Here is a 26,649-nt window from a genome sequence, read left to right as displayed (position 1 = left end):
TTTTCAGGTTCAAAAAGGTCAACGGAACTTGGGATTCCCAGCCAGTCTCCCATGCTGGTACTTGCCAAGCCTTAAGCTGCATTGCTGCTGCGATCTGACGAGAGCAGGCACATTCAGCTTAGAATTGCCGTTGACAGCAGCTGTTCAATTTGAACCTTCTTTTACTATCTCATAGAGAAACTAACACAATTTTCAGGTTCAAAAAGGTCAACAGAACTTGGGATTCCCAGCCAGTCTCCCATGCTGGTACTTGCCAAGCCTTAAGCTGCATTGCTGCTGCGATCTGACGAGAGCAGGCACATTCAGCTTAGAATGGCCATTGACAGCAGCTGTTCAATTTGAACCTTCTTTTACTATCTCATAGAGAAACTAACACAATTTTCAGGTTCAAAAAGGTCAACAGAACTTGGGATTCCCATCTAGTCTCCCATGCTGGTACTTGCCAAGCCTTAAGCTGCATTGCTGCTGCGATCTGACAAGAGCTCGCACAATCAGCTTACAATGGCCGTTGACAGCAGCTGTTTAATTTGAACCTTCTTTTGCTATCTCATAGAGAAACTAACACAATTTTCACGTTCAAAAAGGTCAACGGAACTTGGGATTCCCAGCCTGTCTCCCATGCTGGTACTTGCCAAGCCTTAAGCTGCATTGCTGCTGCGATCTGACGAGAGCAGGCACATTCAGCTTAGAATGGCCATTGACAGCAGCTGTTCAATTTGAACCTTCTTTTACTATCTCATAGAGAAACTAACACAATTTTCAGGTTCAAAAAGGTCAACGGAACTTGGGATTCCCAGCCAGTCTCCCATGCTGGTACTTGCCAAGCCTCAAGCTGCATTGCTACTGCGATCTGACAAGAGCAGGCACAATCAGCTTAGAATGGCCGTTGACAGCAGCTGTTCAATTTGAACCTTCTTTTACTATCTCTTAGAGAAACTAACACAATTTTCAGGTTAAAAATGGTCAACAGAACTTGGGATTCCCAGCCAGTCTCCCATGCTGGTACTTGCCAAGCCTTAAGCTGCATCGCTGCTGCGATCTGACAAGAGCAGGCACATTCAGCTTAGAATGGCCGTTGACAGCAGCTGTTCAATTTGAACCTTCTTTTGCTATCTCATAGAGAAACTAACACAATTTTCAGGTTCAAAAAGGTCAACGGAACTTGGGATTCCCAGCCAGTCTCCCATGCATGTACTTGCCAAGCCTTAAGCTGCATTGCTGCTGCGATCTGACGAGAGCAGGCACATTCAGCTTAGAATTGCCGTTGACAGCAGATGTTCAATTTGAACCTTCTTTTACTATCTCATAGAGAAACTAACACAATTTTCAGGTTCAAAAAGGTCAACAGAACTTGGGATTCCCTGCCAGTCTCCCATGCTGGTACTTGCCAAGCCTTAAGCTGCATCGCTGCTGCGATCTGACAAGAGCACGCACATTCAGCTTAGAATGGCCGTTGACAGCAGCTTTTCAATTTGAACCTTCTTTTACTATCTCATAGAGAAACTAACACAATTTTCAGGTTCAAAAAGGTCAACGGAACTTGGGATTCCCAGCCAGTCTCCCATGCTGGTACTTGCCAAGCCTTAAGCTGCATTGCTGCTGCGATCTGACGAGAGCAGGCACATTCAGCTTAGAATGGCCATTGACAGCAGCTGTTCAATTTGAACCTTCTTTTACTATCTCATAGAGAAACTAACACAATTTTCAGGTTCAAAAAGGTCAACAGAACTTGGGATTCCCATCCAGTCTCCCATGCTGGTACTTGCCAAGCCTTAAGCTGCATCGCTGCTGCGATCTGACAAGAGTACACACATTCAGCTTAGAATGGCCGTTGACAGCAGTTGTTTGATTTGAAACTTCTTCTACTATCTCATAAAGACACTAACACAATTTTCAGGTTCAAAAAGGTCACCAGAACTTGGGATTCCCAGCCAGTCTCCCATGCTGGTACTTGCCAAGCCTTAAGCTGCATTGCTGCTGCAATCTGACAAGAGCAGGCACATTCAGCTTAGAATGGCCGTTGACAGCAGCTGTTCAATTTGAACCTTCTTTTACTATCTCATAGAGAAACTAACACAATTTCAGGTTCAAAAAGGTCACGAGAACTTGGGATTCCCAGCCAGTCTCCCATGCTGTCACTTGCCAAGCCTTAAGCTGCATCTCTGCTGCGATCTGACAAGAGCACGCACATTCAGCTTAGAATGGCCGTTGACAGCGGCTGTTCAATTTGAACCTTCTTTTACTATCTCATAGAGAAACTAACACAATATTCAGGTTCAAAAAGGTCAACGGAACTTGGGGTTCCAAGCCAGTCTCCCATGCTGGTACTTGCCAAGCCTTAAGCTGCATTGCTGCTGTGATCTGACGAGAGCAGGCACATTCAGCTTAGAATGGCCGTTGACAGCAGCTGTTCAATTTGAACCTTCTTTTACTATCTCATAGAGAAACTAACACAATTTTCAGGTTCAAAAAGGTCAACAGAACTTGGGATTCCCAGCCAGTCTCCCATGCTGGTACTTGCCAAGCCTTAAGCTGCATCGCTGCTGCGATCTGACAAGAGCTCGCACAATCAGCTTAGAATGGCCGTTGACAGCAGCTGTTCAATTTGAACCTTCTTTTGCTATCTCATAGAGAAACTAACACAATTTTCAGGTTCAAAAAGGTCAACGGAACTTGGGATTCCCAGCCAGTCTCCCATGCTGGTACTTGCCAAGCCTTAAGCTGCATTGCTGCTGCGATCTGACGAGAGCAGGCACAACCAGCTTAGAATGGCCGTTGACAGAAGCTGTTCAATTTGAACCTTCTTTTACTATCTCTTAGAGAAACTAACACAATTTTCAGGTTAAAAATGGTCAACAGAACTTGGGATTCCCAGCCAGTCTCCCATGCTGGTACTTGCCAAGCTTTAAGCTGCATCGCTGCTGCGATCTGACAAGAGCACGCTCATTCAGCTTAGAATGGCCGTTGACAGCAGCTGTTCAATTTGAACCTTCTATTGCTATCTCATAGAGAAACTAACACAATTTTCAGGTTCAAAAAGGTCAACGGAACTTGGGATTCCCAGCCAGTCTCCCATGCTGGTACTTGCAAAGCCTTAAGCTGCATTGCTGCTGCGATCTGACGAGAGCAGGCACATTCAGCTTAGAATTGCCGTTGACAGCAGCTGTTCAATTTGAACCTTCTTTTACTATCTCATAGAGAAACTAACACATTTTCAGGTTCAAAAAGGTCAACGGAACTTGGAATTCCCAGCCAGTCTCCCAGGCTGGTACTTGCCAAGCCTTAAGTTGCATTGCTGCTGCGATCTGACGAGAGCAGGCAAATTCAGCTTAGAATGGCCGTTGACAGCAGCTGTTCAATTTGAACCTTCTTTTACTATCTCATAGAGAAACTAACACAATTTTCAGGTTAAAAAAGGTCAACAGAACTTGGGATTCCCATCCAGTCTCCCATGCTGGTACTTGCCAAGCCTTAAGCTGCATTGCTGCTGCGATCTGACGAGAGCAGGCACATTCAGCTTAGAATGGCCGTTGACAGCAGCTGTTCAATTTGAACCTTCTTTTGCTATCTCATAGAGAAACTAACACAATTTTCACATTCAAAAAGGTCAACGGAACTTGGGATTCCCAGCCTGTCTCCCATGCTGGTACTTGCCAAGCCTTAAGCTGCATCGCTGCTGCGATCTGAAAAGAGCACACACATACAGCTTAGAATGGCCGTTGACAACAGTTGTTCAATTTGAACCTTCTTCTACTATCTCATAGAGAAACTAACACAATTTTCAGGTTCAAAAAGGTCAACAGAACTTGGGATTCCCAGCCAGTCTCCCATGCTGGTACTTGCCAAGCCTTAAGCTGCATCGCTGCTGCGATCTGACAAGAGCACGCACATTCAGCTTACAATGGCCGTTGACAGCAGCTTTTCAATTTGAACCTTCTTTTACTATCTCATAGAGAAACTAACACAATTTTCAGGTTCAAAAAGGTCAACGGAACTTGGGATTCCCAGCCAGTCTCCCATGCTGGTACTTGCCAAGCCTTAAGCTGCATTGCTGCTGCGATCTGACGAGAGCAGGCACATTAAGCTTAGAATGGCCATTGACAGCAGCTGTTCAATTTGAACCTTCTTTTACTATCTCATAGAGAAACTAACACAATTTTCAGGCTCAAAACGGTCAACAGAACTTTGGATTCCCATCCAGTCTCCCATGCTGGTACTTGCCAAGCCTTAAGCTGCATCGCTGCTGCGATCTAACAAGAGCACACACATTCAGCTTAGAATGGCCGTTGACAGCAGTTGTTCAATTTGAACCTTCTTCTACTATCTCATAGAGAAACTAACACAATTTTCACATTCAAAAAGGTCAACGGAACTTGGGATTCCCAGCCTGTCTCCCATGCTGGTACTTGCCAAGCCTTAAGCTGCATCGCTGCTGCGATCTGAAAAGAGCACACACATACAGCTTAGAATGGCCGTTGACAACAGTTGTTCAATTTGAACCTTCTTCTACTATCTCATAGAGAAACTAACACAATTTTCAGGTTCAAAAAGGTCAACAGAACTTGGGATTCCCAGCTAGTCTCCCATGCTGGTACTTGCCAAGCCTTAAGCTGCATCGCTGCTGCGATCTGACAAGAGCACGCACATTCAGCTTACAATGGCCGTTGACAGCAGCTTTTCAATTTGAACCTTCTTTTACTATCTCATAGAGAAACTAACACAATTTTCAGGCTCAAAACGGTCAACAGAACTTTGGATTCCCATCCAGTCTCCCATGCTGGTACTTGCCAAGCCTTAAGCTGCATCGCTGCTGCGATCTAACAAGAGCACACACATTCAGCTTAGAATGGCCGTTGACAGCAGTTGTTCAATTTGAACTTTCTTCTACTATCTCATAGAGAAACTAACACAATTTTCAGGTTCAAAAAGGTCAACAGAACTTGGGATTCCCAGCCAGTCTCCCATGCTGGTACTTGCCAAGCCTTAAGCTGCATCGCTGCTGCGATCTGATAAGAGCACGCACATTCAGCTTAGAATGGCCGTTGACAGCAGCTGTTCAATTTGAACCTTCTTTTACTATCTCATAGAGAAACTAACACAATTTTCAGGTTCAAAAAGGTCAACAGAACTTGGGATTCCCAGCCAGTCTCCCATGCTGGTACTTGCCAAGCCTTAAGCTGCATTGCTGCTGCGATCTGACGAGAGCAGGCACATTCAGCTTAGAATGGCCATTGACAGCAGTTGTTCAATTTGAACCTTCTTCTACTATCTCATATAGAAACTAACACAATTTTAAGGTTCAGAAAGGTCACCAGAACTTGGGATTCCAAGCCAGTCTCCCATGCTGGTACTTGCCAAGCCTTAAGCTGCATTGCTGCTGCAATCTGGCAAGAGCAGGCACATTCAGCTTAGAATGGCCGTTGACAGCAGCTGTTCAATTTGAACCTTCTTTTACTATCTCATAGAGAAACTAACACAATTTCAGGTTCAAAAAGGTCACCAGAGCTTGGGATTCCCAGCCAGTCTCCCATGCTGTCACTTGCCAAGCCTTAAGCTGCATCTCTGCTGCGATCTGACAAGAGCACGCACATTAAGCTTAGAATGGCCGTTGACAGCAGCTGTTCAATTTGAACCTTCTTTTACTATCTCATAGAGAAACTAACACAATATTCAGGTTCAAAAAGGTCAACGGAACTTGGGATTCCCAGCCAGTCTCCCATGCTGGTACTTGCCAAGCCTTAAGCTGCATTGCTGCTGCGATCTGACGAGAGCAGGCACATTCAGCTTAGAATGGCCGTTGACAGCAGCTGTTCAATTTGAACCTTCTTTTACTATCTCATAGAGAAACTAACACAATTTTCAGGTTCAAAAAGGTCAACAGAACTTGGGATTCCCAGCCAGTCTCCCATGCTGGTACTTGCCAAGCCTTAAGCTGCATCGCTGCTGCGATCTGACAAGAGCTCGCACAATCAGCTTAGAATGGCCGTTGACAGCAGCTGTTCAATTTGAACCTTCTTTTGCTATCTCATAGAGAAACTAACACAATTTTCAGGTTCAAAAAGGTCAACGGAACTTGGGATTCCCAGCCAGTCTCCCATGCTGGTACTTGCAAAGCCTTAAGCTGCATTGCTGCTGCGATCTGACGAGAGCAGGCACATTCAGCTTAGAATTGCCGTTGACAGCAGCTGTTCAATTTGAACCTTCTTTTACTATCTCATAGAGAAACTAACACATTTTCAGGTTCAAAAAGGTCAACGGAACTTGGAATTCCCAGCCAGTCTCCCATGCTGGTACTTGCCAAGCCTTAAGCTGCATTGCTGCTGCGATCTGACGAGAGCAGGCACATTCAGCTTAGAGTGGCCGTTGACAGCAGCTGTTCAATTTGAACCTTCTTTTGCTATCTCATAGAGAAACTAACACAATTTTCAGGTTCAAAAAGGTCAACGGAACTTGGGATTCCCAGCCAGTCTCCCATGCTGGTACTTGCCAAGCCTTAAGCTGCATTGCTGCTGCGATCTGACGAGAGCAGGCACATTCAGCTTAGAATTGCCGTTGACAGCAGGTGTTCAATTTGAACCTTCTTTTACTATCTCATAGAGAAACTAACAAAAATTCAGGTTCAAAAAGGTCAACAGAACTTGGGATTCCCAGCCAGTCTCCCATGCTGGTACTTGCCAAGCCTTAAGCTGCATCGCTGCTGCGATCTGAAAAGAGCACACACATTCAGCTTAGAATGGCCGTTGACAACAGTTGTTCAATTTGAACCTTCTTCTACTATCTCATAGAGAAACTAACACAATTTTCAGGTTCAAAAAGGTCAACAGAACTTGGGATTCCCAGCCAGTCTCCCATGCTGGTACTTGCCAAGCCTTAAGCTGCATCGCTGCTGCGATCTGACAAGAGCACGCACATTCAGCTTAGAATGGCCGTTGACAGCAGCTGTTCAATTTGAACCTTCTTTTACTATCTCATAGAGAAACAAACACAATTTTCAGGTTCAAAAAGGTCAACAGAACTTGGGATTCCCAGCCAGTCTCCCATGCTGGTACTTGCCAAGCCTTAAGCTGCATTGCTGCTGCGATCTGACGAGAGCAGGCACATTCAGCTTAGAATGGCCGTTGACAGCAGCATTTCAAATTGAACCTTCTTTTACTATCTCATAGAGAAACTAAAACAATTTTCAAGTTCAAAAAGTTCAACAGAACTTGGGATTCCCAGCCAGTCTCCCATGCTGGTACTTGCCAAGCCTTAAGCTGTATCGCTGCTGCGATCTGACAAGAGCACGCACATTCAGCTTAGAATGGCCGTTGACAGCAGCTGTTCAATTTGAACCTTCTTTTGCTATCTCATAGAGAAACTAACACAATTTTCAGGTTCAAAAAGGTCAACGGAACTTGGGATTCCCAGCCAGTCTCCCATGCTGGTACTTGCAAAGCCTTAAGCTGCATTGCTGCTGCGATCTGACGAGAGCAGGCACATTCAGCTTAGAATTGCCGTTGACAGCAGATGTTCAATTTGAACCTTCTTTTACTATCTCATAGAGAAACTAACACATTTTCAGGTTCAAAAAGGTCAACGGAACTTGGAATTCCCAGCCAGTCTCCCATGCTGGTACTTGCCAAGCCTTAAGCTGCATTGCTGCTGCGATCTGACGAGAGCAGGCAAATTCAGCTTAGAATGGCCGTTGACAGCAGCTGTTCAATTTGAACCTTCTTTTACTATCTCATAGAGAAACTAACACAATTTTCAGGTTAAAAAAGGTCAACAGAACTTGGGATTCCCATCCAGTCTCCCATGTTGGTACTTGCCAAGCCTTAAGCTGCATTGCTGCTGCGATCTGACGAGAGCAGGCACATTCAGCTTAGAATGGCCATTGACAGCAGCTGTTCAATTTGAACCTTCTTTTACTATCTCATAGAGAAACTAACACAATTTTCAGGTTCAAAAAGGTCAACGGAACTTGGGATTCCCAGCCAGTCTCCCATGCTGGTACTTGCAAAGCCTTAAGCTGCATTGCTGCTGCGATCTGACGAGAGCAGGCACATTCAGCTTAGAATTGCCGTTGACAGCAGCTGTTCAATTTGAACCTTCTTTTACTATCTCATAGAGAAACTAACACAATTTTCAGGTTCAAAAAGGTCAACAGAACTTGGGATTCCCAGCCAGTCTCCCATGCTGGTACTTGCCAAGCCTTAAGCTGCATCGCTGCTGCGATCTGACAAGAGCTCGCACAATCATCTTAGAATGGCCGTTGACAGCAGCTGTTCAATTTGAACCTTCTTTTGCTATCTCATAGAGAAACTAACACAATTTTCACGTTCAAAAAGGTCAACGGAACTTGGGATTCCCAGCCTGTCTCCCATGCTGGTACTTGCCAAGCCTTAAGCTGCATCGCTGCTGCGATCTGACAAGAGCTCGCACAATCAGCTTACAATGGCCGTTGACAGCAGCTGTTCAATTTGAACCTTCTTTTGCTATCTCATAGAGAAACTAACACAATTTTCACGTTCAAAAAGGTCAACGGAACTTGGGATTCCCAGCCTGTCTCCCATGCTGGTACTTGCCAAGCCTTAAGCTGCATTGCTGCTGCGATCTGACGAGAGCAGGCACATTCAGCTTAGAATTGCCGTTGACAGCAGCTGTTCAATTTGAACCTTCTTTTACTATCTCATAGAGAAACTAACACATTTTCAGGTTCAAAAAGGTCAACGGAACTTGGAATTCCCAGCCAGTCTCCCATGCTGGTACTTGCCAAGCCTTAAGTTGCATTGCTGCTGCGATATGACGAGAGCAGGCACATTCAGCTTAGAATGGCCGTTGACAGCAGCTGTTCAATTTGAACCTTCTTTTACTATCTCATAGAGAAACTAACACATTTTCAGGTTCAAAAAGGTCAACGGAACTTGGAATTCCCAGCCAGTCTCCCATGCTGGTACTTGCCAAGCCTTAAGTTGCATTGCTGCTGCGATATGACGAGAGCAGGCACATTCAGCTTAGAATGGCCGTTGACAGCAGCTGTTCAATTTGAACCTTCTTTTGCTATCTCATAGAGAAACTAACACAATTTTCAGGTTCAAAAAGGTCAACGGAACTTGGGATTCCCAGCCAGTCTCCCATGCTGGTACTTGCCAAGCCTTAAGCTGCATTGCTGCTGCGATCTGACAAGAGCAGGCACATTCAGCTTAGAATGGCCATTGACAGCAGTTGTTCAATTTGAACCTTCTTCTACTATCTCATATAGAAACTAACACAATTTTAAGGTTCAAAAAGGACACCAGAACTTGGGATTCCAAGCCAGTCTCCCATGCTGGTACTTGCCAAGCCTTAAGCTGCATTGCTGCTGCAATCTGGCAAGAGCAGGCACATTCAGCTTAGAATGGCCGTTGACAGCAGCTGTTCAATTTGAACCTTCTTTTACTATCTCATAGAGAAACTAACACAATTTCAGGTTCAAAAAGGTCACCAGAACTTGGGATTCCCAGCCAGTCTCCCATGCTGTCACTTGCCCAGCCTTAAGCTGCATCTCTGCTGCGATCTGACAAGAGCACACACATTCAGCTTAGAATGGCCGTTGACAGCAGCTGTTCAATTTGAACCTTCTTTTACTATCTCATAGAGAAACTAACACAATATTCAGGTTCAAAAAGTTCAACGGAACTTGGGATTCCCGGCCAGTCTCCCATGCTGGTACTTGCCAAGCCTTAAGCTGCATTGCTGCTGCGATCTGACGAGAGCAGCCACATTCAGCTTAGAATGGCCGTTGACAGCAGCTGTTCAATTTGAACCTTCTTTTACTATCTCATAGAGAAACTAACACAATTTTCAGGTTCAAAAAGGTCAACAGAACTTGGGATTCCCAGCCAGTCTCCCATGCTGGTACTTGCCAAGCCTTAAGCTGCATCGCTGCTGCGATCTGACAAGAGCTCGCACAATTAGCTTAGAATGGCCGTTGACAGCAGCTGTTCAATTTGAACCTTCTTTTGCTATCTCATAGAGAAACTAACACAATTTTCACGTTCAAAAAGGTCAACGGAACTTGGAATTCCCAGCCGGTCTCCCATGCTGGTACTTGCCAAGCCTTAAGCTGCATTGCTGCTGCGATCTGACGAGAGCAGGCACATTCAGCTTAGAATGGCCATTGACAGCAGCTGTTCAATTTGAACCTTCTTTTACTATCTCATAGAGAAACTAACACAATTTTCAGGTTCAAAAAGCTCAACGGAACTTGGGATTCCCAGCCAGTCTCCCATGCTGGTACTTGCCAAGCCTTAAGCTGCATTGCTGCTGCGATCTGACGAGAGCAGGCACAATCAGCTTAGAATGGCCGTTGACAGCAGCTGTTCAATTTGAACCTTCTTTTACTATCTCATAGAGAAACTAACACAATTTTCAGGTTCAAAAAGGTCAACGGAACTTGGGATTCCCAGCCAGTCTCCCATGCTGGTACTTGCCAAGCCTTAAGCTGCATTGCTGCTGCGATCTGACAAGAGCAGGCACATTCAGCTTAGAATGGCCGTTGACAGCAGCATTTCAAATTGAACCTTCTTTTACTATCTCATAGAGAAACTAAAATAATTTTCAAGTTCAAAAAGGTCAACAGAACTTGGGATTCCCAGCCAGTCTCCCATGCTGGTACTTGCCAAGCCTTAAGCTGCATCGCTGCTGCGATCTGACAAGAGCACGCACATTCAGCTTAGAATGGCCGTTGACAGCAGCTGTTCAATTTGAACCTTCTTTTACTATCTCATAGAGAAACTAACACAATTTTCACGTTCAAAAAGGTCAACAGAACTTGGGATTCCCAGCCAGTCTCCCATGCTGGTACTTGCCAAGCCTTAAGCTGCATTGCTGCTGCGATCTGACGAGAGCAGGCACATTCAGCTTAGAATGGCCATTGACAGCAGTTGTTCAATTTGAACCTTCTTCTACTATCTCATATAGAAACTAACACAATTTTCAGGTTCAAAAAGGGCACCAGAACTTGGGATTCCAAGCCAGTCTCCCATGCTGGTACTTGCCAAGCCTTAAGCTGCGTTGCTGCTGCAATCTGGCAAGAGCAGGCACATTCAGCTTAGAATGGCCGTTGACAGCAGCTGTTCAATTTGAACCTTCTTTTACTATCTCATAGAGAAACTAACACAATTTCAGGTTCAAAAAGGTCACCAGAACTTGGGATTCCCAGCCAGTCTCCCATGCTGTCACTTGCCAAGCCTTAAGCTGCATCTCTGCTGCGATCTGACAAAAGCACGCACATTCAGCTTAGAATGGCCGTTGACAGCAGCTGTTCAATTTGAACCTTCTTTTACTATCTCATAGAGAAACTAACACAATATTCAGGTTCAAAAAGGTCAACGGAACTTGGGATTCCCAGCCAGTCTCCCATGCTGGTACTTGCCAAGCCTTAAGCTGCATTGCTGCTGCGATCTGACGAGAGCAGGCACATTCAGCTTAGAATGGCCGTTGACAGCAGCTGTTCAATTTGAACCTTCTTTTACTATCTCATAGAGAAACTAACACAATTTTCAGGTTCAAAAAGGTCAACAGAACTTGGGATTCCCAGCCAGGCTCCCATGCTGGTACTTGCCAAGCCTTAAGCTGCATCGCTGCTGCGATCTGACAAGAGCTCGCACAATCAGCTTAGAATGGCCGTTGACAGCAGCTGTTCAATTTGAACCTTCTTTTGCTATCTCATAGAGAAACTAACACAATTTTCACGTTCAAAAAGGTCAACGGAACTTGGAATTCCCAGCCTGTCTCCCATGCTGGTACTTGCCAAGCCTTAAGCTGCATTGCTGCTGCGATCTGACGAGAGCAGGCACATTCAGCTTAGAATGGCCATTGACAGCAGTTGTTCAATTTGAACCTTCTTTTACTATCTCATAGAGAAACTAACACAATTTTCAGGTTCAAAAAGGTCAACGGAACTTGGGATTCCCAGCCAGTCTCCCATGCTGGTACTTGCCAAGCCTTAAGCTGCATTGCTGCTGCGATCTGACAAAAGCTCGCACAATCAGCTTAGAATTGCCGTTGACAGCAGCTGTTCAATTTGAACCTTCTTTTGCTATCTCATAGAGAAACTAACACAATTTTCACGTTCAAAAAGGTCAACGGAACTTGGGATTCCCAGCCTGTCTCCCATGCTGGTACTTGCCAAGCCTTAAGCTGCATCGCTGCTGCGATCTGACAAGAGCTCGCACAATCAGCTTACAATGGCCATTGACAGCAGCTGTTCAATTTGAACCTTCTTTTGCTATCTCATAGAGAAACTAACACAATTTTCACATTCACAAAGGTCAACGGAACTTGGGATTCCCAGCCAGTCTCCCATGCTGGTACTTGCCAAGCCTTAAGCTGCATTGCTGCTGTGATCTGACAAGAGCAGGCACATTCAGCTTAGAATGGCCGTTGACAGCAGATGTTCAATTTGAACCTTCTTTTACTATCTCTTAGAGAAACTAACACAATTTTCAGGTTAAAAATGGTCAACAGAACTTGGGATTCCCAGCCAGTCTCCCATGCTGGTACTTGCCAAGCCTTAAGCTGCATTGCTGCTGCGATCTGACGAGAGCAGGCAAATTCAGCTTAGAATGGCCGTTGACAGCAGCTGTTCAATTTGAACCTTCTTTTACTATCTCATAGAGAAACTAACACAATTTTCAGGTTCAAAAAGGTCAACAGAACTTGGGATTCCCAGCCAGTCTCCCATGCTGGTACTTGCCAAGCCTTAAGCTGCATTGCTGCTGCGATCTGACAAGAGCACGCACATTCAGCTTAGAATGGCCGTTGACAGCAGCTGTTCAATTTGAACCTTCTTTTGCTATCTCATAGAGAAACTAACACAATTTTCAGGTTCAAAAAGGTCAACGGAACTTGGGATTCCCAGCCAGTCTCCCATGCTGGTACTTGCAAAGCCTTAAGCTGCATTGCTGCTGCGATCTGACGAGAGCATGCACATTCAGCTTAGAATTGCCGTTGACAGCACCTGTTCAATTTGAACCTTCTTTTACTATCTCATAGAGAAACTAACACATTTTCAGGTTCAAAAAGGTCAACGGAACTTGGGATTCCCAGCCAGTCTCCCATGCTGGTACTTGCCAAGCCTTAAGCTGCATTGCTGCTGCGATCTGACGAGAGCAGGCAAATTCAGCTTAGAATGGCCGTTGACAGCAGCTGTTCAATTTGAACCTTCTTTTACTATCTCATAGAGAAACTAACACTATTTTCAGGTTAAAAAAGGTCAACAGAACTTGGGATTCCCATCCAGTCTCCCATGCTGTTACTTGCCAAGCCTTAAGCTGCATTGCTGCTGCGATCTGACGAGAGCAGGCACATTCAGCTTAGAATGGCCGTTGACAGCAGCTGTCCAATTTGAACCTTCTTTTGCTATCTCATAGAGAAACTAACACAATTTTCAGGTTCAAAAAGGTCAACGGAACTTGGGATTCCCAGCCAGTCTCCCATGCTGGTACTTGCCAAGCCTTAAGCTGCATCGCTGCTGTGATCTGACAAGAGCACGCACATTCAGCTTAGAATGGCCGTTGACAGCAGCTTTTCAATTTGAACCTTCTTTTACTATCTCATAGAGAAACTAACACAATTTTCAGGTTCAAAAAGGTCAACGGAACTTGGGATTCCCAGCCAGTCTCCCATGCTGGTACTTGCCAAGCCTTAAGCTGCATTGCTGCTGCGATCTGACGAGAGCAGGCACATTCAGCTTAGAATGGCCGTTGACAGCAGCTGTTCAATTTGAACCTTCTTTTACTATCTCATAGAGAAACTAACACAATTTTCAGGTTCAAAAAGGTCAACAGAACTTGGGATTCCCAGCCAGTCTCCCATGCTGGTACTTGCCAAGCCTTAAGCTGCATCGCTGCTGCGATCTGACAAGAGCTCGCACAATCAGCTTAGAATTGCCGTTGACAGCAGCTGTTCAATTTGAACCTTCTTTTGCTATCTCATAGAGAAACTAACACAATTTTCACGTTCAAAAAGGTCAACGGAACTTGGGATTCCCAGCCTGTCTCCCATGCTGGTACTTGCCAAGCCTTAAGCTGCATCGCTGCTGCGATCTGACAAGAGCTCGCACAATCAGCTTACAATGGCCATTGACAGCAGCTGTTCAATTTGAACCTTCTTTTGCTATCTCATAGAGAAACTAACACAATTTTCACATTCACAAAGGTCAACGGAACTTGGGATTCCCAGCCTGTCTTCCATGCTGGTACTTGCCAAGCCTTAAGCTGCATTGCTGCTGCGATCTGACAAGAGCAGGCACATTCAGCTTAGAATGGCCATTGACAGCAGCTGTTCAATTTGAACCTTCTTTTACTATCTCTTAGAGAAACTAACACAATTTTCAGGTTAAAAATGGTCAACAGAACTTGGGATTTCCAGCCAGTCTCCCATGCTGGTACTTGCCAAGCCTTAAGCTGCATCGCTGCTGCGATCTGACAAGAGCACGCACATTCAGCTTAGAATGGCCGTTGACAGCAGCTGTTCAATTTGAACCTTCTTTTGCTATCTCATAGAGAAACTAACACAATTTTCAGGTTCAAAAAGGTCAACGGAACTTGGGATTCCCAGCCAGTCTCCCATGCTGGTACTTGCAAAGCCTTAAGCTGCATTGCTGCTGCGATCTGACGAGAGCAGGCACATTCAGCTTAGAATTGCCGTTGAGATCAGCTGTTCAATTTGAACCTTCATTTACTATCTCATAGAGAAACTAACACATTTTCAGGTTCAAAAAGGTCAACGGAACTTGGGATTCCCAGCCAGTCTCCCATGCTGGTACTTGCAAAGCCTTAAGCTGCATTGCTGCTGCGATCTGACAAGAGCAGGCACATTTAGCTTAGAATTGCCGTTGACAGCAGCTGTTCAATTTGAACCTTCTTTTACTATCTCATAGAGAAACTAACACATTTTCAGGTTCAAAAAGGTCAACGGAACTTGGAATTCCCAGCCAGTCTCCCATGCTGGTACTTGCCAAGCCTTAAGTTGCATTGCTGCTGCGATCTGACGAGAGCAGGCAAATTCAGCTTAGAATGGCCATTGACAGCAGATGTTCAATTTGAACCTTCTTTTACTATCTCATAGAGAAACTAACACAATTTTCAGGTTCAAAAAGGTCAACAGAACTTGGGATTCCCAGCCAGTCTCCCATGCTGGTACTTGCCAAGCCTTAAGCTGCATCACTGCTACGATCTGAAAAGAGCACACACATTCAGCTTAGAATGGCCGTTGACAAAAGTTGTTCAATTTGAACCTTCTTCTACTATCTCATAGAGAAACTAACATAATTTTCAGGTTCAAAAAGGTCAACAGAACTTGGGATTCCCAGCCAGTCTCCCATGCTGGTACTTGCCAAGCCTTAAGCTGCATCGCTGCTGCGATCTGACAAGAGCACGCACATTCAGCTTAGAATGGCCGTTGACAGCAGCTTTTCAATTTGAACCTTCTTTTACTATCTCATAGAGAAACTAACACAATTTTCAGGTTCAAAAAGGTCAACGGAACTTGGGATTCCCAGCCAGTCTCCCATGCTGGTACTTGCCAAGCCTTAAGCTGCATTGCTGCTGCGATCTAACAAGAGCACACACATTCAGCTTAGAATGGCCATTGACAGCAGCTGTTCAATTTGAACCTTCTTCTACTATCTCATAGAGAAACTAACACAATTTTCAGGTTCAAAAAAGTCACCAGAACTTGGGATTCCCAGCCAGTCTCCCATGCTGGTACTTGCCAAGCCTTAAGCTGCATTGCTGCTGCGATCTGACGAGAGCAGGCACATTCAGCTTAGAATGGCCGTTGACAGCAGCATTTCAAATTGAACCTTCTTTTACTATCTCATAGAGAAACTAAAACAATTTTCAAGTTCAAAAAGGTCAACAGAACTTGGGATTCCCAGCCAGTCTCCCATGCTGGTACTTGCCAAGCCTTAAGCTGCATCGCTGCTGCGATCTGTCAAGAGCACGCACATTCAGCTTAGAATGGCCGTTGACAGCAGCTGTTCAATTTGAACCTTGTTTTACTATCTCATAGAGAAACTAACACAATTTTCAGGTTCAAAAAGGTCAACAGAACTTGGGATTCCCAGCCAGTCTCCCATGCTGGTACTTGCCAAGCCTTAAGCTGCATTGCTGCTGCGATCTGACGAGAGCAGGCACATTCAGCTTAGAATGGCCATTGACAGCAGTTGTTCAATTTGAACCTTCTTCTACTATCTCATATAGAAACTAACACATTTTCAGGTTCAAAAAGGTCAACAGAACTTGGAATTCCCAGCCAGTCTCCCATGCTGGTACTTGCCAAGCCTTAAGTTGCATTGCTGCTGCGATCTGACGAGAGCAGGCAAATTCAGCTTAGAATGGCCGTTGACAGCAGCTGTTCAATTTGAACCTTCTTTTACTATCTCATAGAGAAACTAACACAATTTTCACGTTAAAAAAGGTCAACAGAACTTGGGATTCCCAGCCAGTCTCCCATGCTGGTACTTGCCAAGCCTTAAGCTGCATTGCTGCTGCGATCTGACGAGAGCAGGCACATTCAGCTTAGAATGGCTGTTGACAGCAGCTGTTCAATTTGAACCTTCTTTTGCTATCTCATAGAGAAACTAACACAATTTTCAGGTTCAAAAAGGTCAACAGAACTTGGGATTCCCAGCCAGTCTCCCATGCTGGTACTTGCCAAGCCTTAAGCTGCATCTCTGCTGCGATCTGACAAGAGCACGCACATTCAGCTTAGAATGGCCGTTGACAGCAGCTGTTCAATTTGAACCTTCTTTTACTATCTCATAGAGAAACTAACACAATATTCAGGTTCAAATATGTCAACGGAACTTGGGATTCCCAGCCAGTCTCCCATGCTGGTACTTGCCAAGCCTTAAGCTGCATTGCTGCTGCGATCTGACGAGAGCAGGCACATTCAGCTTAGAATGGCCGTTGACAGCAGCTGTTCAATTTGAACCTTCTTTTACTATCTCATAGAGAAACTAACACAATTTTCAGGTTCAAAAAGGTCAACAGAACTTGGGATTCCCAGCCAGTCTCCCATGCTGGTACTTGCCAAGCCTTAAGCTGCATCGCTGCTGCGATCTGACAAGAGCTCGCACAATCAGCTTAGAATTGCCGTTGACAGCAGCTGTTCAATTTGAACCTTCTTTTGCTATCTCATAGAGAAACTAACACAATTTTCACGTTCAAAAAGGTCAACGGAACTTGGGATTCCCAGCCTGTCTCCCATGCTGGTACTTGCCAAGCCTTAAGCTGCATCGCTGCTGCGATCTGACAAGAGCTCGCACAATCAGCTTACAATGGCCATTGACAGCAGCTGTTCAATTTGAACCTTCTTTTACTATCTCTTAGAGAAACTAACACAATTTTCAGGTTAAAAATGGTCAACGGAACTTGGGATTTCCAGCCAGTCTCCCATGCTGGTACTTGCCAAGCCTTAAGCTGCATCGCTGCTGCGATCTGACAAGAGCACGCACATTCAGCTTAGAATGGCCGTTGACAGCAGCTGTTCAATTTGAACCTTCTTTTGCTATCTCATAGAGAAACTAACACAATTTTCAGGTTCAAAAAGGTCAACGGAACTTGGGATTCCCAGCCAGTCTCCCATGCTGGTACTTGCAAAGCCTTAAGCTGCATTGCTGCTGCGATCTGACGAGAGCAGGCACATTCAGCTTAGAATTGCCGTTGAGATCAGCTGTTCAATTTGAACCTTCATTTACTATCTCATAGAGAAAATAACACATTTTCAGGTTCAAAAAGGTCAACGGAACTTGGGATTCCCAGCCAGTCTCCCATGCTGGTACTTGCAAAGCCTTAAGCTGCATTGCTGCTGCGATCTGACAAGAGCAGGCACATTTAGCTTAGAATTGCCGTTGACAGCAGCTGTTCAATTTGAACCTTCTTTTACTATCTCATAGAGAAACTAACACATTTTCAGGTTCAAAAAGGTCAACGGAACTTGGAATTCCCAGCCAGTCTCCCATGCTGGTACTTGCCAAGCCTTAAGTTGCATTGCTGCTGCGATCTGACGAGAGCAGGCAAATTCAGCTTAGAATGGCCATTGACAGCAGATGTTCAATTTGAACCTTCTTTTACTATCTCATAGAGAAACTAACACAATTTTCAGGTTCAAAAAGGTCAACAGAACTTGGGATTCCCAGCCAGTCTCCCATGCTGGTACTTGCCAAGCCTTAAGCTGCATCACTGCTACGATCTGAAAAGAGCACACACATTCAGCTTAGAATGGCCGTTGACAAAAGTTGTTCAATTTGAACCTTCTTCTACTATCTCATAGAGAAACTAACATAATTTTCAGGTTCAAAAAGGTCAACAGAACTTGGGATTCCCAGCCAGTCTCCCATGCTGGTACTTGCCAAGCCTTAAGCTGCATCGCTGCTGCGATCTGACAAGAGCACGCACATTCAGCTTAGAATGGCCGTTGACAGCAGCTTTTCAATTTGAACCTTCTTTTACTATCTCATAGAGAAACTAACACAATTTTCAGGTTCAAAAAGGTCAACGGAACTTGGGATTCCCAGCCAGTCTCCCATGCTGGTACTTGCCAAGCCTTAAGCTGCATTGCTGCTGCGATCTAACAAGAGCACACACATTCAGCTTAGAATGGCCATTGACAGCAGCTGTTCAATTTGAACCTTCTTCTACTATCTCATAGAGAAACTAACACAATTTTCAGGTTCAAAAAAGTCACCAGAACTTGGGATTCCCAGCCAGTCTCCCATGCTGGTACTTGCCAAGCCTTAAGCTGCATTGCTGCTGCGATCTGACGAGAGCAGGCACATTCAGCTTAGAATGGCCGTTGACAGCAGCATTTCAAATTGAACCTTCTTTTACTATCTCATAGAGAAACTAAAACAATTTTCAAGTTCAAAAAGGTCAACAGAACTTGGGATTCCCAGCCAGTCTCCCATGCTGGTACTTGCCAAGCCTTAAGCTGCATCGCTGCTGCGATCTGTCAAGAGCACGCACATTCAGCTTAGAATGGCCGTTGACAGCAGCTGTTCAATTTGAACCTTGTTTTACTATCTCATAGAGAAACTAACACAATTTTCAGGTTCAAAAAGGTCAACAGAACTTGGGATTCCCAGCCAGTCTCCCATGCTGGTACTTGCCAAGCCTTAAGCTGCATTGCTGCTGCGATCTGACGAGAGCAGGCACATTCAGCTTAGAATGGCCATTGACAGCAGTTGTTCAATTTGAACCTTCTTCTACTATCTCATATAGAAACTAACACATTTTCAGGTTCAAAAAGGTCAACAGAACTTGGAATTCCCAGCCAGTCTCCCATGCTGGTACTTGCCAAGCCTTAAGTTGCATTGCTGCTGCGATCTGACGAGAGCAGGCAAATTCAGCTTAGAATGGCCGTTGACAGCAGCTGTTCAATTTGAACCTTCTTTTACTATCTCATAGAGAAACTAACACAATTTTCACGTTAAAAAAGGTCAACAGAACTTGGGATTCCCAGCCAGTCTCCCATGCTGGTACTTGCCAAGCCTTAAGCTGCATTGCTGCTGCGATCTGACGAGAGCAGGCACATTCAGCTTAGAATGGCTGTTGACAGCAGCTGTTCAATTTGAACCTTCTTTTGCTATCTCATAGAGAAACTAACACAATTTTCAGGTTCAAAAAGGTCAACGGAACTTGGGATTCCCAGCCAGTCTCCCATGCTGGTACTTGCCAAGCCTTAAGCTGCATTGCTGCTGCGATCTGACGAGAGCAGGCACATTCAGCTTAGAATTGCCGTTGACAGCAGATGTTCAATTTGAACCTTCTTTTACTATCTCATAGAGAAACTAACACAAATTCAGGTTCAAAAAGGTCAACAGAACTTGGGATTCCCAGCCAGTCTCCCATGCTGGTACTTACCAAGCCTTAAGCTGCATCGCTGCTGCGATCTGAAAAGAGCACACACATTCAGCTCAGAATGGCCGTTGACAACAGTTGTTCAATTTGAACCTTCTTCTACTATCTCATAGAGAAACTAACACAATTTTCAGGTTCAAAAAGGTCAAGAGAACTTGGGATTCCCAGCCAGTCTCACATGCTGGTACTTGCCAAGCCTTAAGCTGCATCGCTGCTGCGATCTGACAAGAGCACGCACATTCAGCTTAGAATGGCCGTTGACAGCAGCTGTTCAATTTGAACCTTCTTTTACTATCTCATAGAGAAACTAACACAATTTTCAGGTTCAAAAAGGTCAACAGAACTTGGGATTCCCAGCCAGTCTCCCATGCTGGTACTTGCCAAGCCTTAAGCTGCATTGCTGCTGCGATCTGACGAGAGCAGGCACATTCAGCTTAGAATGGCCGTTGACAGCAGCATTTCAAATTGAACCTTCTTTTACTATCTCATAGAGAAACTAACAATTTTCAGGTTCAAAAAGGTCAACAGAACTTGGGATTCCCAGCCAGTCTCCCATGCTGGTACTTGCCAAGCCTTAAGCTGCATTGCTGCTGCGATCTGACGAGAGCAGGCACATTCAGCTTAGAATGGCCATTGACAGCAGTTGTTCAATTTGAACCTTCTTCTACTATCTCATATAGAAACTAACACAATTTTCAGGTTCAAAAAGGTCACCAGAACTTGGGATTCCAAGCCAGTCTCCCATGCCGGTACTTGCCAAGCCTTAAGCTGAATTGCTGCTGCGATCTGACAAGAGCACGCACATTCAGCTTAGAATGGCCGTTGACAGCAGCTGTTCAATTTGAACCTTGTTTTACTATCTCATAGAGAAACTAACACAATTTTCAGGTTCAAAAAGGTCAACAGAACTTGGGATTCCCAGCCAGTCTCCCATGCTGGTACTTGCCAAGCCTTAAGCTGCATTGCTGCTGCGATCTGAAGAGAGCAGGCACATTCAGCTTAGAATGGCCATTGACAGCAGTTGTTCAATTTGAACCTTCTTTTGCTATCTCATAGAGAAACTAACACAATTTTCAGGTTCAGAAAGGTCACCAGATCTTGGGATTCCTACCCAGTCTCCCATGCTGGTACTTGCCAAGCCTTAAGCTGCATCGCTGCTGCGATCTGACAAGAGCACACACATTCAGCTTAGAATGGCCATTGACAGCAGTTGTTCAATTTGAACCTTCTTCTACTATCTCATAGAGAAACTAACACAATTTTCAGGTTCAAAAAAGTCACCAGAACTTGGGATTCCCAGCCAGTCTCCCATGCTGTCACTTGCCAAGCCTTAAGCTGCATCTCTGCTGCGATCTGACAAGAGCACGCACATTCAGCTTAGAATGGCCGGTGACAGCAGCTGTTCAATTTGAACCTTCTTTTGCTATCTCATAGAGAAACTAACACAATTTTCAGGTTCAAAAAGGTCAACGGAACTTGGGATTCCCAGCCAGTCTCCCATGCTGGTACTTGCCAAACCTTAAGCTTTATTGCTGCTGCGATCTGACGAGAGCAGGCACATTCAGCTTAGAATGGCCGTTGACAGCAGCTGTTCAATTTGAACCTTCTTTTACTATCTCATAGAGAAACTAACACATTTTCAGGTTCAAAAAGGTCAATGGAACTTGGAATTCCCAGCCAGTCTTCCATGCTGGTACTTGCCAAGCCTTAAGCTGCATTGCTGCTGTGATCTGACGAGAGCAGGCACATTCAGCTTAGAATGGCCGTTGACAGCAGCTGTTCAATTTGAACCTTCTTTTACTATCTCATAGAGAAACTAACACAATTTTCAGGTTAAAAAAGGTCAACAGAACTTGGGATTCCCAGCCAGTCTCCCATGCTGGTACTTGCCAAGCCTTAAGCTGCATTGCTGCTGCGATCTGACGAGAGCAGGCACATTCAGCTTAGAATGGCCGTTGACAGCAGCTGTTCAATTTGAACCTTCTTTTGCTATCTCATAGAGAAACTAACACAATTTTCAGGTTCAAAAAGGTCAACGGAACTTGGGATTCCAAGCCAGTCTCCCATGCTGGTACTTGCCAAGCCTTAAGCTGCATTGCTGCTGCGATCTGACGAGAGCAGGCACATTCAGCTTAGAATGGCCGCTGACAGCAGCTGTTGAATTTGAACCTTCTTTTACTATCTCATAGAGAAACTAACACAATTTTCAGGTTCAAAAAGGTCAACGGAACTTGGGATTCCCAGCCAGTCTCCCATGCTGTTACTTGCCAAGCCTTAAGCTGCATTGCTGCTGCGATCTGACGAGAGCAGGCACATTCAGCTTAGAATGGCAGTTGACAGCAGCTGTTCAATTTGAACCTTCTTCTACTATCTCATAGAGAAACTAACACAATTTTCAGGTTCAAAAAGGTCAACGGAACTTGGGATTCCCAGCCAGTCTCCCATGCTGGTACTTGCCAAGCCTTAAACTGCATTGCTGCTGCGATCTGACGAGAGCAGGCACATTCAGCTTAGAATGGCCGTTGACAGCAGCTGTTCAATTTGAACCTTCTTTTGCTATCTCATAGAGAAACTAACAAAATTTTCACGTTCAAAAAGGTCAACGGAACTTGGGATTCCCAGCCTGTCTCCCATGCTGGTACTTGCCAAGACTTAAGCTGCATCGCTGCTGCGATCTGACAAGAGCACGCACATTCAGCTTGGAATGGCCGTTGACAGCAGCTGTTCAATTTGAACCTTCTTTTACTATCTCATAGAGAAACTAACACAATTTTCAGGTTCAAAAAGGTCAACGGAACTTGGGATTCCCAGCCAGTCTCCCATGCTGGTACTTGCCAAGCCTTAAGCTGCATTGCCGCTGCGATTTGACGAGCGCAGGCACATTCAGCTTAGAATGGCCGTTGACAGCAGCTGTTCAATTTGAACCTTCTTTTACTATCTCATAGAGAAACTAACACATTTTCAGGTTCAAAAAAGTCAATGGAACTTGGAATTCCCAGCCAGTCTCCCATGCTGGTACTTGCCAAGCCTTAAGCTGCATTGCGGCTGCGATCTGACGAGAGCAGGCACATTCAGCTTAGAATGGGCGTTGACAGCAGCTGTTCAATTTGAACCTTCTTTTACTATCTCATAGAGAAACTAACACAATTTTCAGGTTAAAAAAGGTCAACAGAACTTGGGATTCCCAGCCAGTCTCCCATGCTGGTACTTGCCAAGCCTTAAGCTGCATCTCTGCTGCGATCTGACAAGAGCAGGCACATTCAGCTTAGAATGGCAGTTGACTGCAGCTGTTCAATTTGAACCTTCTTCTACTATCTCATAGAGAAACTAACACAATTTTCAGGTTCAAAAAGGTCACCAGAACTTGGGATTCCCAGCCAGTTTCCCTTGCTGGTACTTGCCAAGCCTTAAGCTGCATCGCTGCTGCAATCTTTCAAGAGCACGCACATTCAGCTTAGAATGGCAGTTGACAGCAGCTGTTCAATTTGAACCTTCTTTTGCTATCTCATAGAGAAACTAACACATTTTCAGGTTCAAAAAGGTCAACGGAACTTGGGATTCCCAGCCAGTCTCCCATGCTGGTACTTGCCAAGCCTTAAGCTGCATTGCTGCTGCGATCTGACGAGAGAAGGCACATTCAGCTTAGAATGGTCGTTGACAGCAGCTGTTCAATTTGAACCTTCTTTTACTATCGCATAGAGAAACTTACACAGTTTTCAGGTTCAAAAAGGTCAACAGAACTTGGGATTCCCAGCCAGTCTCCCATGCTGGTACTTGCCAAGCCTTAAGATGCATTGCTGCTGCGATCTGACGAGAGCAGGCACATTTAGCTTAGAATGGCCGTTGACAGCAGCTGTTCAATTTGAACCTTCTTTTACTATCTCATAGAGAAACTAACACAATTTTCAGGTTCAAAAAGGTCAATGGAACTTGGGATTCCCAGCCAGTCTCCCATGCTGTTACTTGCCAAGCCTTAAGCTGCATTGCTGCTGCGATCTGACGAGAGCAGGTACATTCAGCTTAGAATGGCAGTTGACTGCAGCTGTTCAATTTGAACCTTCTTTTAATATCTCATAGAGAAACTAACACAATTTTCAGGTTCAAAAAGGTCACCAGAACTTGGGATTCCCAGCCAGTTTCCCTTGCTGGTACTTGCCAAGCCTGAAGCTGCATCGCTGCTGCAATCTGACAAGAGCACGCACATTCAGCTTAGAATGGCCGTTGACAGCAGCTGTTCAATTTGAACCTTCTTTTGCTATCTCATAAAGAAACTAACACATTTTCAGGTTCAAAAAGGTCAACGGAACTTGGAATTCCCAGCCAGTCTCCCATGCTGGTACTTGCCAAGCCTTATGCTGCATTGCTGCTGCGATCTGATGAGAGCAGGCACATTCAGCTTAGAATGGCCGTTGACAGCAGCTGTTCAATTTGAACCTTCTTTTACTATCTCATAGAGAAACTAACACAATTTTCAGGTTCAAAAAGGTCAACAGAACTTGGGATTCCCAGCCAGTCTCCAATGCTGGTACTTGCCAAGCCTTAAGCTGCATTGCTGCTGCGATCTGACAAGAGCAGGCACATTCAGCTTAGAATGGCCGTTGACAGCAGCTGTTCAATTTGAACCTTCTTTTGCTATCTCATAGAGAAACTAACACAATTTTCAGGTTCAAAAAGGTCAACGGAACTTGGGAATCCAAGCCAGTCTCCCATGCTGGTACTTGCCAAGCCTTAAGCTGCATTGCTGCTGCGATCTGACGAGAGCAGGCACATTCAGCTTAGAATGGCCGATGACAGCAGCTGTTCAAATTGAACCTTCTTTTACTATCTCATAGAGAAACTAAAACAATTTTCAAGTTCAAAAAGGTCAACAGAACTTGGGATTCCCAGCCAGTCTCCCATGCTGGTACTTGCCAAGCCTTAAACTGCATTGCTGCTGCGATCTGACGAGAGCAGGCGCATTCAGCTTAGAATGGCCATTGACAGCAGATGTTCAATTTGAACCTTCTTTTACTATCTCATAGAGAAACTAACACAATTTTCAGGTTCAAAAAGGTCAACAGAACTTGGGATTCCCATCCAGTCTCCCAGGCTGGTACTTGCCAAGCCTTAAGCTGCATTGCTGCTGCGATCTGACAAGAGCAGGCACATTCAGCTTAGAATGGCCGATGACAGCAGCTGTTCAAATTGAACCTTCTTTTACTATCTCATAGAGAAACTAAAACAATTTTCAAGTTCAAAAAGGTCAACAGAACTTGGGATTCCCAGCCAGTCTCCCATGCTGGTACTTGCCAAGCCTTAAGCTGCATCGCTGCTGCGATCTGACAAGAGCACGCACATTCAGCTTAGAATGGCCGTTGACAGCAGCTGTTCAATTTGAACCTTCTTTTACTATCTCATAGAGAAACTAACACATTTTCAGGTTCAAAAAGTTCAACGGAACTTGGGATTCCCAGCCAGTCTCCCATGCTGGTACTTGCCAAGCCTTAAGCTGCATTGCTGCTGCGATCTGACGAGAGCAGGCACATTCAGCTTAGAATGGCCGTTGACAGCAGCTGTTCAATTTGAACCTTCTTTTACTATCTCATAGAGAAACTAACACAATTTTCAGGTTCAAAAAGGTCAACGGAACTTGGGATACCCAGCCAGTCTCCCATGCTGGTACTTGCCAAGCCTTAAGCTGCATTGCTGCTGCGATCTGACAAGAGCAGACACATTCAGCTTAGAATGGCCGTTGACAGCAGCTGTTCAATTGGAACCTTCTTTTGCTATCTCATAGAGAAACTAGCACAATTTTCAGGTTCAAAAAGGTCACCAGAACTTGGGATTCCAAGCCAGTCTCCCATGCTGGTACTTGCCAAGCCTTAAGCTGCATCGCTGCTGCCATCTGACAAGAGCACACAAATTCAGCTTAGAATGGCCGTTGACAGCAGCTGTTCAATTTGAACCTTCTTTTACTATCTCATAGAGAAACTAACACAATTTTCAGGTTTAAAAAGGTCAACGGAACTTGGGATTCCCAGCCAGTCTCCCATGCTGGTACTTGCCAAGCCTTAAGCTGCATTGCTGCTGTGATCTGACGAGAGCAGGCACATTCAGCTTAGAATGGCTGTTGACAGCAGCTGTTCAATTTGAACCTTCTTTTACTATCTCATAGAGAAACTAACACAATTTTCAGGTTCAAAAAGGTCAACGGAACTTGGGATTCCCAGCCAGACTCCCATGCTGGTACTTGCCAAGCCTTAAGCTGCATTGCTGCTGCGATCTGACGAGAGCAGGCACATTCAGCTTAGAATGGCCGTTGACAGCAGCTGTTAAATTTGAACCTTCTTTTACTATCTCATAGAAAAACTAACACAATTTTCAGGTTCAAAAAGGTCACCAGAACTTGGGATTCCAAGCCAGTCTCCCATGCTGGTACTTGCCAAGCCTTAAGCTGCATCGCTGCTGCGATCTGACAAGAGCAGGCACATTCAGCTTAGATTGGCCGTTGACAGCAGCTGTTCAATTTGAACCTTCTTTTGCTATCTCATAGAGAAACTTACACAATTTTCAGGTTCAAAAAGGTCAACAGAACTTGGGATTCCAAGCCAGTCTCCCATGCTGGTACTTACCAAGCCTTAAGCTGCATCGCTGCTGCGATCTGACAAGAGCACGCACATTCAGCTCAGAATGGCCGTTGACAGCAGCTATTCAATTTGAACCTTCTTTTGCTATCTCATAGAGAAACTAACACAATTTTCAGGTTCAAAAAGGTCACCAG

At 45.0% G+C, this 26,649-nt stretch overlaps 69 pseudogenes; all 69 read right to left on the bottom strand.

Moving 5' to 3' along the window:
• Positions 1 to 16: 16 nt before the first annotated feature.
• On the bottom strand, positions 17 to 135 carry LOC140083959 (5S ribosomal RNA; annotated as a pseudogene).
• A 70-nt stretch (positions 136 to 205) lies between these two features.
• On the bottom strand, positions 206 to 324 carry LOC140083760 (5S ribosomal RNA; annotated as a pseudogene).
• Positions 325 to 583: 259 nt separating this feature from the next.
• Positions 584 to 702, bottom strand: LOC140091676 (5S ribosomal RNA; annotated as a pseudogene).
• Positions 703 to 772: 70 nt separating this feature from the next.
• On the bottom strand, positions 773 to 891 carry LOC140095627 (5S ribosomal RNA; annotated as a pseudogene).
• A 70-nt stretch (positions 892 to 961) lies between these two features.
• LOC140089824 (5S ribosomal RNA) lies at positions 962 to 1,080 on the bottom strand (annotated as a pseudogene).
• A 70-nt stretch (positions 1,081 to 1,150) lies between these two features.
• Positions 1,151 to 1,269, bottom strand: LOC140094101 (5S ribosomal RNA; annotated as a pseudogene).
• A 259-nt stretch (positions 1,270 to 1,528) lies between these two features.
• LOC140082822 (5S ribosomal RNA) lies at positions 1,529 to 1,647 on the bottom strand (annotated as a pseudogene).
• A 636-nt stretch (positions 1,648 to 2,283) lies between these two features.
• On the bottom strand, positions 2,284 to 2,402 carry LOC140096190 (5S ribosomal RNA; annotated as a pseudogene).
• A 259-nt stretch (positions 2,403 to 2,661) lies between these two features.
• LOC140082205 (5S ribosomal RNA) lies at positions 2,662 to 2,780 on the bottom strand (annotated as a pseudogene).
• Positions 2,781 to 3,039: 259 nt separating this feature from the next.
• On the bottom strand, positions 3,040 to 3,158 carry LOC140096627 (5S ribosomal RNA; annotated as a pseudogene).
• Positions 3,159 to 3,227: 69 nt separating this feature from the next.
• On the bottom strand, positions 3,228 to 3,346 carry LOC140096372 (5S ribosomal RNA; annotated as a pseudogene).
• A 70-nt stretch (positions 3,347 to 3,416) lies between these two features.
• LOC140082197 (5S ribosomal RNA) lies at positions 3,417 to 3,535 on the bottom strand (annotated as a pseudogene).
• Positions 3,536 to 3,983: 448 nt separating this feature from the next.
• On the bottom strand, positions 3,984 to 4,102 carry LOC140087301 (5S ribosomal RNA; annotated as a pseudogene).
• Positions 4,103 to 4,928: 826 nt separating this feature from the next.
• LOC140095231 (5S ribosomal RNA) lies at positions 4,929 to 5,047 on the bottom strand (annotated as a pseudogene).
• A 70-nt stretch (positions 5,048 to 5,117) lies between these two features.
• Positions 5,118 to 5,236, bottom strand: LOC140083759 (5S ribosomal RNA; annotated as a pseudogene).
• A 447-nt stretch (positions 5,237 to 5,683) lies between these two features.
• LOC140094614 (5S ribosomal RNA) lies at positions 5,684 to 5,802 on the bottom strand (annotated as a pseudogene).
• A 259-nt stretch (positions 5,803 to 6,061) lies between these two features.
• LOC140096625 (5S ribosomal RNA) lies at positions 6,062 to 6,180 on the bottom strand (annotated as a pseudogene).
• Positions 6,181 to 6,249: 69 nt separating this feature from the next.
• LOC140083404 (5S ribosomal RNA) lies at positions 6,250 to 6,368 on the bottom strand (annotated as a pseudogene).
• A 70-nt stretch (positions 6,369 to 6,438) lies between these two features.
• Positions 6,439 to 6,557, bottom strand: LOC140083958 (5S ribosomal RNA; annotated as a pseudogene).
• A 258-nt stretch (positions 6,558 to 6,815) lies between these two features.
• Positions 6,816 to 6,934, bottom strand: LOC140097208 (5S ribosomal RNA; annotated as a pseudogene).
• Positions 6,935 to 7,004: 70 nt separating this feature from the next.
• Positions 7,005 to 7,123, bottom strand: LOC140079462 (5S ribosomal RNA; annotated as a pseudogene).
• Positions 7,124 to 7,382: 259 nt separating this feature from the next.
• On the bottom strand, positions 7,383 to 7,501 carry LOC140096624 (5S ribosomal RNA; annotated as a pseudogene).
• A 69-nt stretch (positions 7,502 to 7,570) lies between these two features.
• On the bottom strand, positions 7,571 to 7,689 carry LOC140083449 (5S ribosomal RNA; annotated as a pseudogene).
• A 70-nt stretch (positions 7,690 to 7,759) lies between these two features.
• LOC140089072 (5S ribosomal RNA) lies at positions 7,760 to 7,878 on the bottom strand (annotated as a pseudogene).
• Positions 7,879 to 7,948: 70 nt separating this feature from the next.
• LOC140096623 (5S ribosomal RNA) lies at positions 7,949 to 8,067 on the bottom strand (annotated as a pseudogene).
• Positions 8,068 to 8,515: 448 nt separating this feature from the next.
• Positions 8,516 to 8,634, bottom strand: LOC140093558 (5S ribosomal RNA; annotated as a pseudogene).
• Positions 8,635 to 9,080: 446 nt separating this feature from the next.
• On the bottom strand, positions 9,081 to 9,199 carry LOC140092728 (5S ribosomal RNA; annotated as a pseudogene).
• Positions 9,200 to 10,024: 825 nt separating this feature from the next.
• On the bottom strand, positions 10,025 to 10,143 carry LOC140081754 (5S ribosomal RNA; annotated as a pseudogene).
• Positions 10,144 to 10,213: 70 nt separating this feature from the next.
• LOC140092188 (5S ribosomal RNA) lies at positions 10,214 to 10,332 on the bottom strand (annotated as a pseudogene).
• A 70-nt stretch (positions 10,333 to 10,402) lies between these two features.
• Positions 10,403 to 10,521, bottom strand: LOC140088984 (5S ribosomal RNA; annotated as a pseudogene).
• A 70-nt stretch (positions 10,522 to 10,591) lies between these two features.
• On the bottom strand, positions 10,592 to 10,710 carry LOC140097207 (5S ribosomal RNA; annotated as a pseudogene).
• Positions 10,711 to 10,780: 70 nt separating this feature from the next.
• Positions 10,781 to 10,899, bottom strand: LOC140083757 (5S ribosomal RNA; annotated as a pseudogene).
• A 447-nt stretch (positions 10,900 to 11,346) lies between these two features.
• Positions 11,347 to 11,465, bottom strand: LOC140094602 (5S ribosomal RNA; annotated as a pseudogene).
• Positions 11,466 to 11,724: 259 nt separating this feature from the next.
• On the bottom strand, positions 11,725 to 11,843 carry LOC140090391 (5S ribosomal RNA; annotated as a pseudogene).
• Positions 11,844 to 12,291: 448 nt separating this feature from the next.
• Positions 12,292 to 12,410, bottom strand: LOC140096732 (5S ribosomal RNA; annotated as a pseudogene).
• Positions 12,411 to 12,480: 70 nt separating this feature from the next.
• LOC140086517 (5S ribosomal RNA) lies at positions 12,481 to 12,599 on the bottom strand (annotated as a pseudogene).
• A 70-nt stretch (positions 12,600 to 12,669) lies between these two features.
• On the bottom strand, positions 12,670 to 12,788 carry LOC140097764 (5S ribosomal RNA; annotated as a pseudogene).
• Positions 12,789 to 13,046: 258 nt separating this feature from the next.
• Positions 13,047 to 13,165, bottom strand: LOC140084852 (5S ribosomal RNA; annotated as a pseudogene).
• Positions 13,166 to 13,235: 70 nt separating this feature from the next.
• Positions 13,236 to 13,354, bottom strand: LOC140094546 (5S ribosomal RNA; annotated as a pseudogene).
• Positions 13,355 to 13,613: 259 nt separating this feature from the next.
• LOC140094590 (5S ribosomal RNA) lies at positions 13,614 to 13,732 on the bottom strand (annotated as a pseudogene).
• A 1,202-nt stretch (positions 13,733 to 14,934) lies between these two features.
• LOC140096018 (5S ribosomal RNA) lies at positions 14,935 to 15,053 on the bottom strand (annotated as a pseudogene).
• A 259-nt stretch (positions 15,054 to 15,312) lies between these two features.
• On the bottom strand, positions 15,313 to 15,431 carry LOC140097206 (5S ribosomal RNA; annotated as a pseudogene).
• A 259-nt stretch (positions 15,432 to 15,690) lies between these two features.
• LOC140094131 (5S ribosomal RNA) lies at positions 15,691 to 15,809 on the bottom strand (annotated as a pseudogene).
• A 259-nt stretch (positions 15,810 to 16,068) lies between these two features.
• LOC140083756 (5S ribosomal RNA) lies at positions 16,069 to 16,187 on the bottom strand (annotated as a pseudogene).
• A 69-nt stretch (positions 16,188 to 16,256) lies between these two features.
• LOC140094740 (5S ribosomal RNA) lies at positions 16,257 to 16,375 on the bottom strand (annotated as a pseudogene).
• A 70-nt stretch (positions 16,376 to 16,445) lies between these two features.
• LOC140081777 (5S ribosomal RNA) lies at positions 16,446 to 16,564 on the bottom strand (annotated as a pseudogene).
• Positions 16,565 to 16,823: 259 nt separating this feature from the next.
• LOC140082129 (5S ribosomal RNA) lies at positions 16,824 to 16,942 on the bottom strand (annotated as a pseudogene).
• Positions 16,943 to 17,955: 1,013 nt separating this feature from the next.
• Positions 17,956 to 18,074, bottom strand: LOC140096017 (5S ribosomal RNA; annotated as a pseudogene).
• Positions 18,075 to 18,333: 259 nt separating this feature from the next.
• Positions 18,334 to 18,452, bottom strand: LOC140097203 (5S ribosomal RNA; annotated as a pseudogene).
• A 259-nt stretch (positions 18,453 to 18,711) lies between these two features.
• LOC140094130 (5S ribosomal RNA) lies at positions 18,712 to 18,830 on the bottom strand (annotated as a pseudogene).
• A 259-nt stretch (positions 18,831 to 19,089) lies between these two features.
• Positions 19,090 to 19,208, bottom strand: LOC140083755 (5S ribosomal RNA; annotated as a pseudogene).
• Positions 19,209 to 19,277: 69 nt separating this feature from the next.
• Positions 19,278 to 19,396, bottom strand: LOC140094739 (5S ribosomal RNA; annotated as a pseudogene).
• A 70-nt stretch (positions 19,397 to 19,466) lies between these two features.
• LOC140081776 (5S ribosomal RNA) lies at positions 19,467 to 19,585 on the bottom strand (annotated as a pseudogene).
• A 70-nt stretch (positions 19,586 to 19,655) lies between these two features.
• On the bottom strand, positions 19,656 to 19,774 carry LOC140083956 (5S ribosomal RNA; annotated as a pseudogene).
• A 447-nt stretch (positions 19,775 to 20,221) lies between these two features.
• LOC140079461 (5S ribosomal RNA) lies at positions 20,222 to 20,340 on the bottom strand (annotated as a pseudogene).
• A 68-nt stretch (positions 20,341 to 20,408) lies between these two features.
• On the bottom strand, positions 20,409 to 20,527 carry LOC140083754 (5S ribosomal RNA; annotated as a pseudogene).
• Positions 20,528 to 20,786: 259 nt separating this feature from the next.
• LOC140088162 (5S ribosomal RNA) lies at positions 20,787 to 20,905 on the bottom strand (annotated as a pseudogene).
• Positions 20,906 to 21,353: 448 nt separating this feature from the next.
• Positions 21,354 to 21,472, bottom strand: LOC140098592 (5S ribosomal RNA; annotated as a pseudogene).
• A 258-nt stretch (positions 21,473 to 21,730) lies between these two features.
• Positions 21,731 to 21,849, bottom strand: LOC140079460 (5S ribosomal RNA; annotated as a pseudogene).
• Positions 21,850 to 21,919: 70 nt separating this feature from the next.
• On the bottom strand, positions 21,920 to 22,038 carry LOC140091197 (5S ribosomal RNA; annotated as a pseudogene).
• A 259-nt stretch (positions 22,039 to 22,297) lies between these two features.
• LOC140083241 (5S ribosomal RNA) lies at positions 22,298 to 22,416 on the bottom strand (annotated as a pseudogene).
• A 1,202-nt stretch (positions 22,417 to 23,618) lies between these two features.
• LOC140097651 (5S ribosomal RNA) lies at positions 23,619 to 23,737 on the bottom strand (annotated as a pseudogene).
• A 447-nt stretch (positions 23,738 to 24,184) lies between these two features.
• Positions 24,185 to 24,303, bottom strand: LOC140084736 (5S ribosomal RNA; annotated as a pseudogene).
• A 70-nt stretch (positions 24,304 to 24,373) lies between these two features.
• Positions 24,374 to 24,492, bottom strand: LOC140095522 (5S ribosomal RNA; annotated as a pseudogene).
• Positions 24,493 to 24,751: 259 nt separating this feature from the next.
• On the bottom strand, positions 24,752 to 24,870 carry LOC140083378 (5S ribosomal RNA; annotated as a pseudogene).
• A 259-nt stretch (positions 24,871 to 25,129) lies between these two features.
• LOC140097202 (5S ribosomal RNA) lies at positions 25,130 to 25,248 on the bottom strand (annotated as a pseudogene).
• Positions 25,249 to 25,317: 69 nt separating this feature from the next.
• On the bottom strand, positions 25,318 to 25,436 carry LOC140087020 (5S ribosomal RNA; annotated as a pseudogene).
• Positions 25,437 to 25,884: 448 nt separating this feature from the next.
• Positions 25,885 to 26,003, bottom strand: LOC140097674 (5S ribosomal RNA; annotated as a pseudogene).
• A 70-nt stretch (positions 26,004 to 26,073) lies between these two features.
• LOC140084608 (5S ribosomal RNA) lies at positions 26,074 to 26,192 on the bottom strand (annotated as a pseudogene).
• Positions 26,193 to 26,649: the final 457 nt, after the last annotated feature.

The sequence above is a fragment of the Engystomops pustulosus genome, chromosome 9 (assembly GCF_040894005.1).
Source record: "Engystomops pustulosus chromosome 9, aEngPut4.maternal, whole genome shotgun sequence".
Lineage (NCBI taxonomy): Eukaryota > Metazoa > Chordata > Amphibia > Anura > Leptodactylidae > Engystomops > Engystomops pustulosus.
This window is presented reverse-complemented; position numbering and strand designations above follow the sequence as displayed.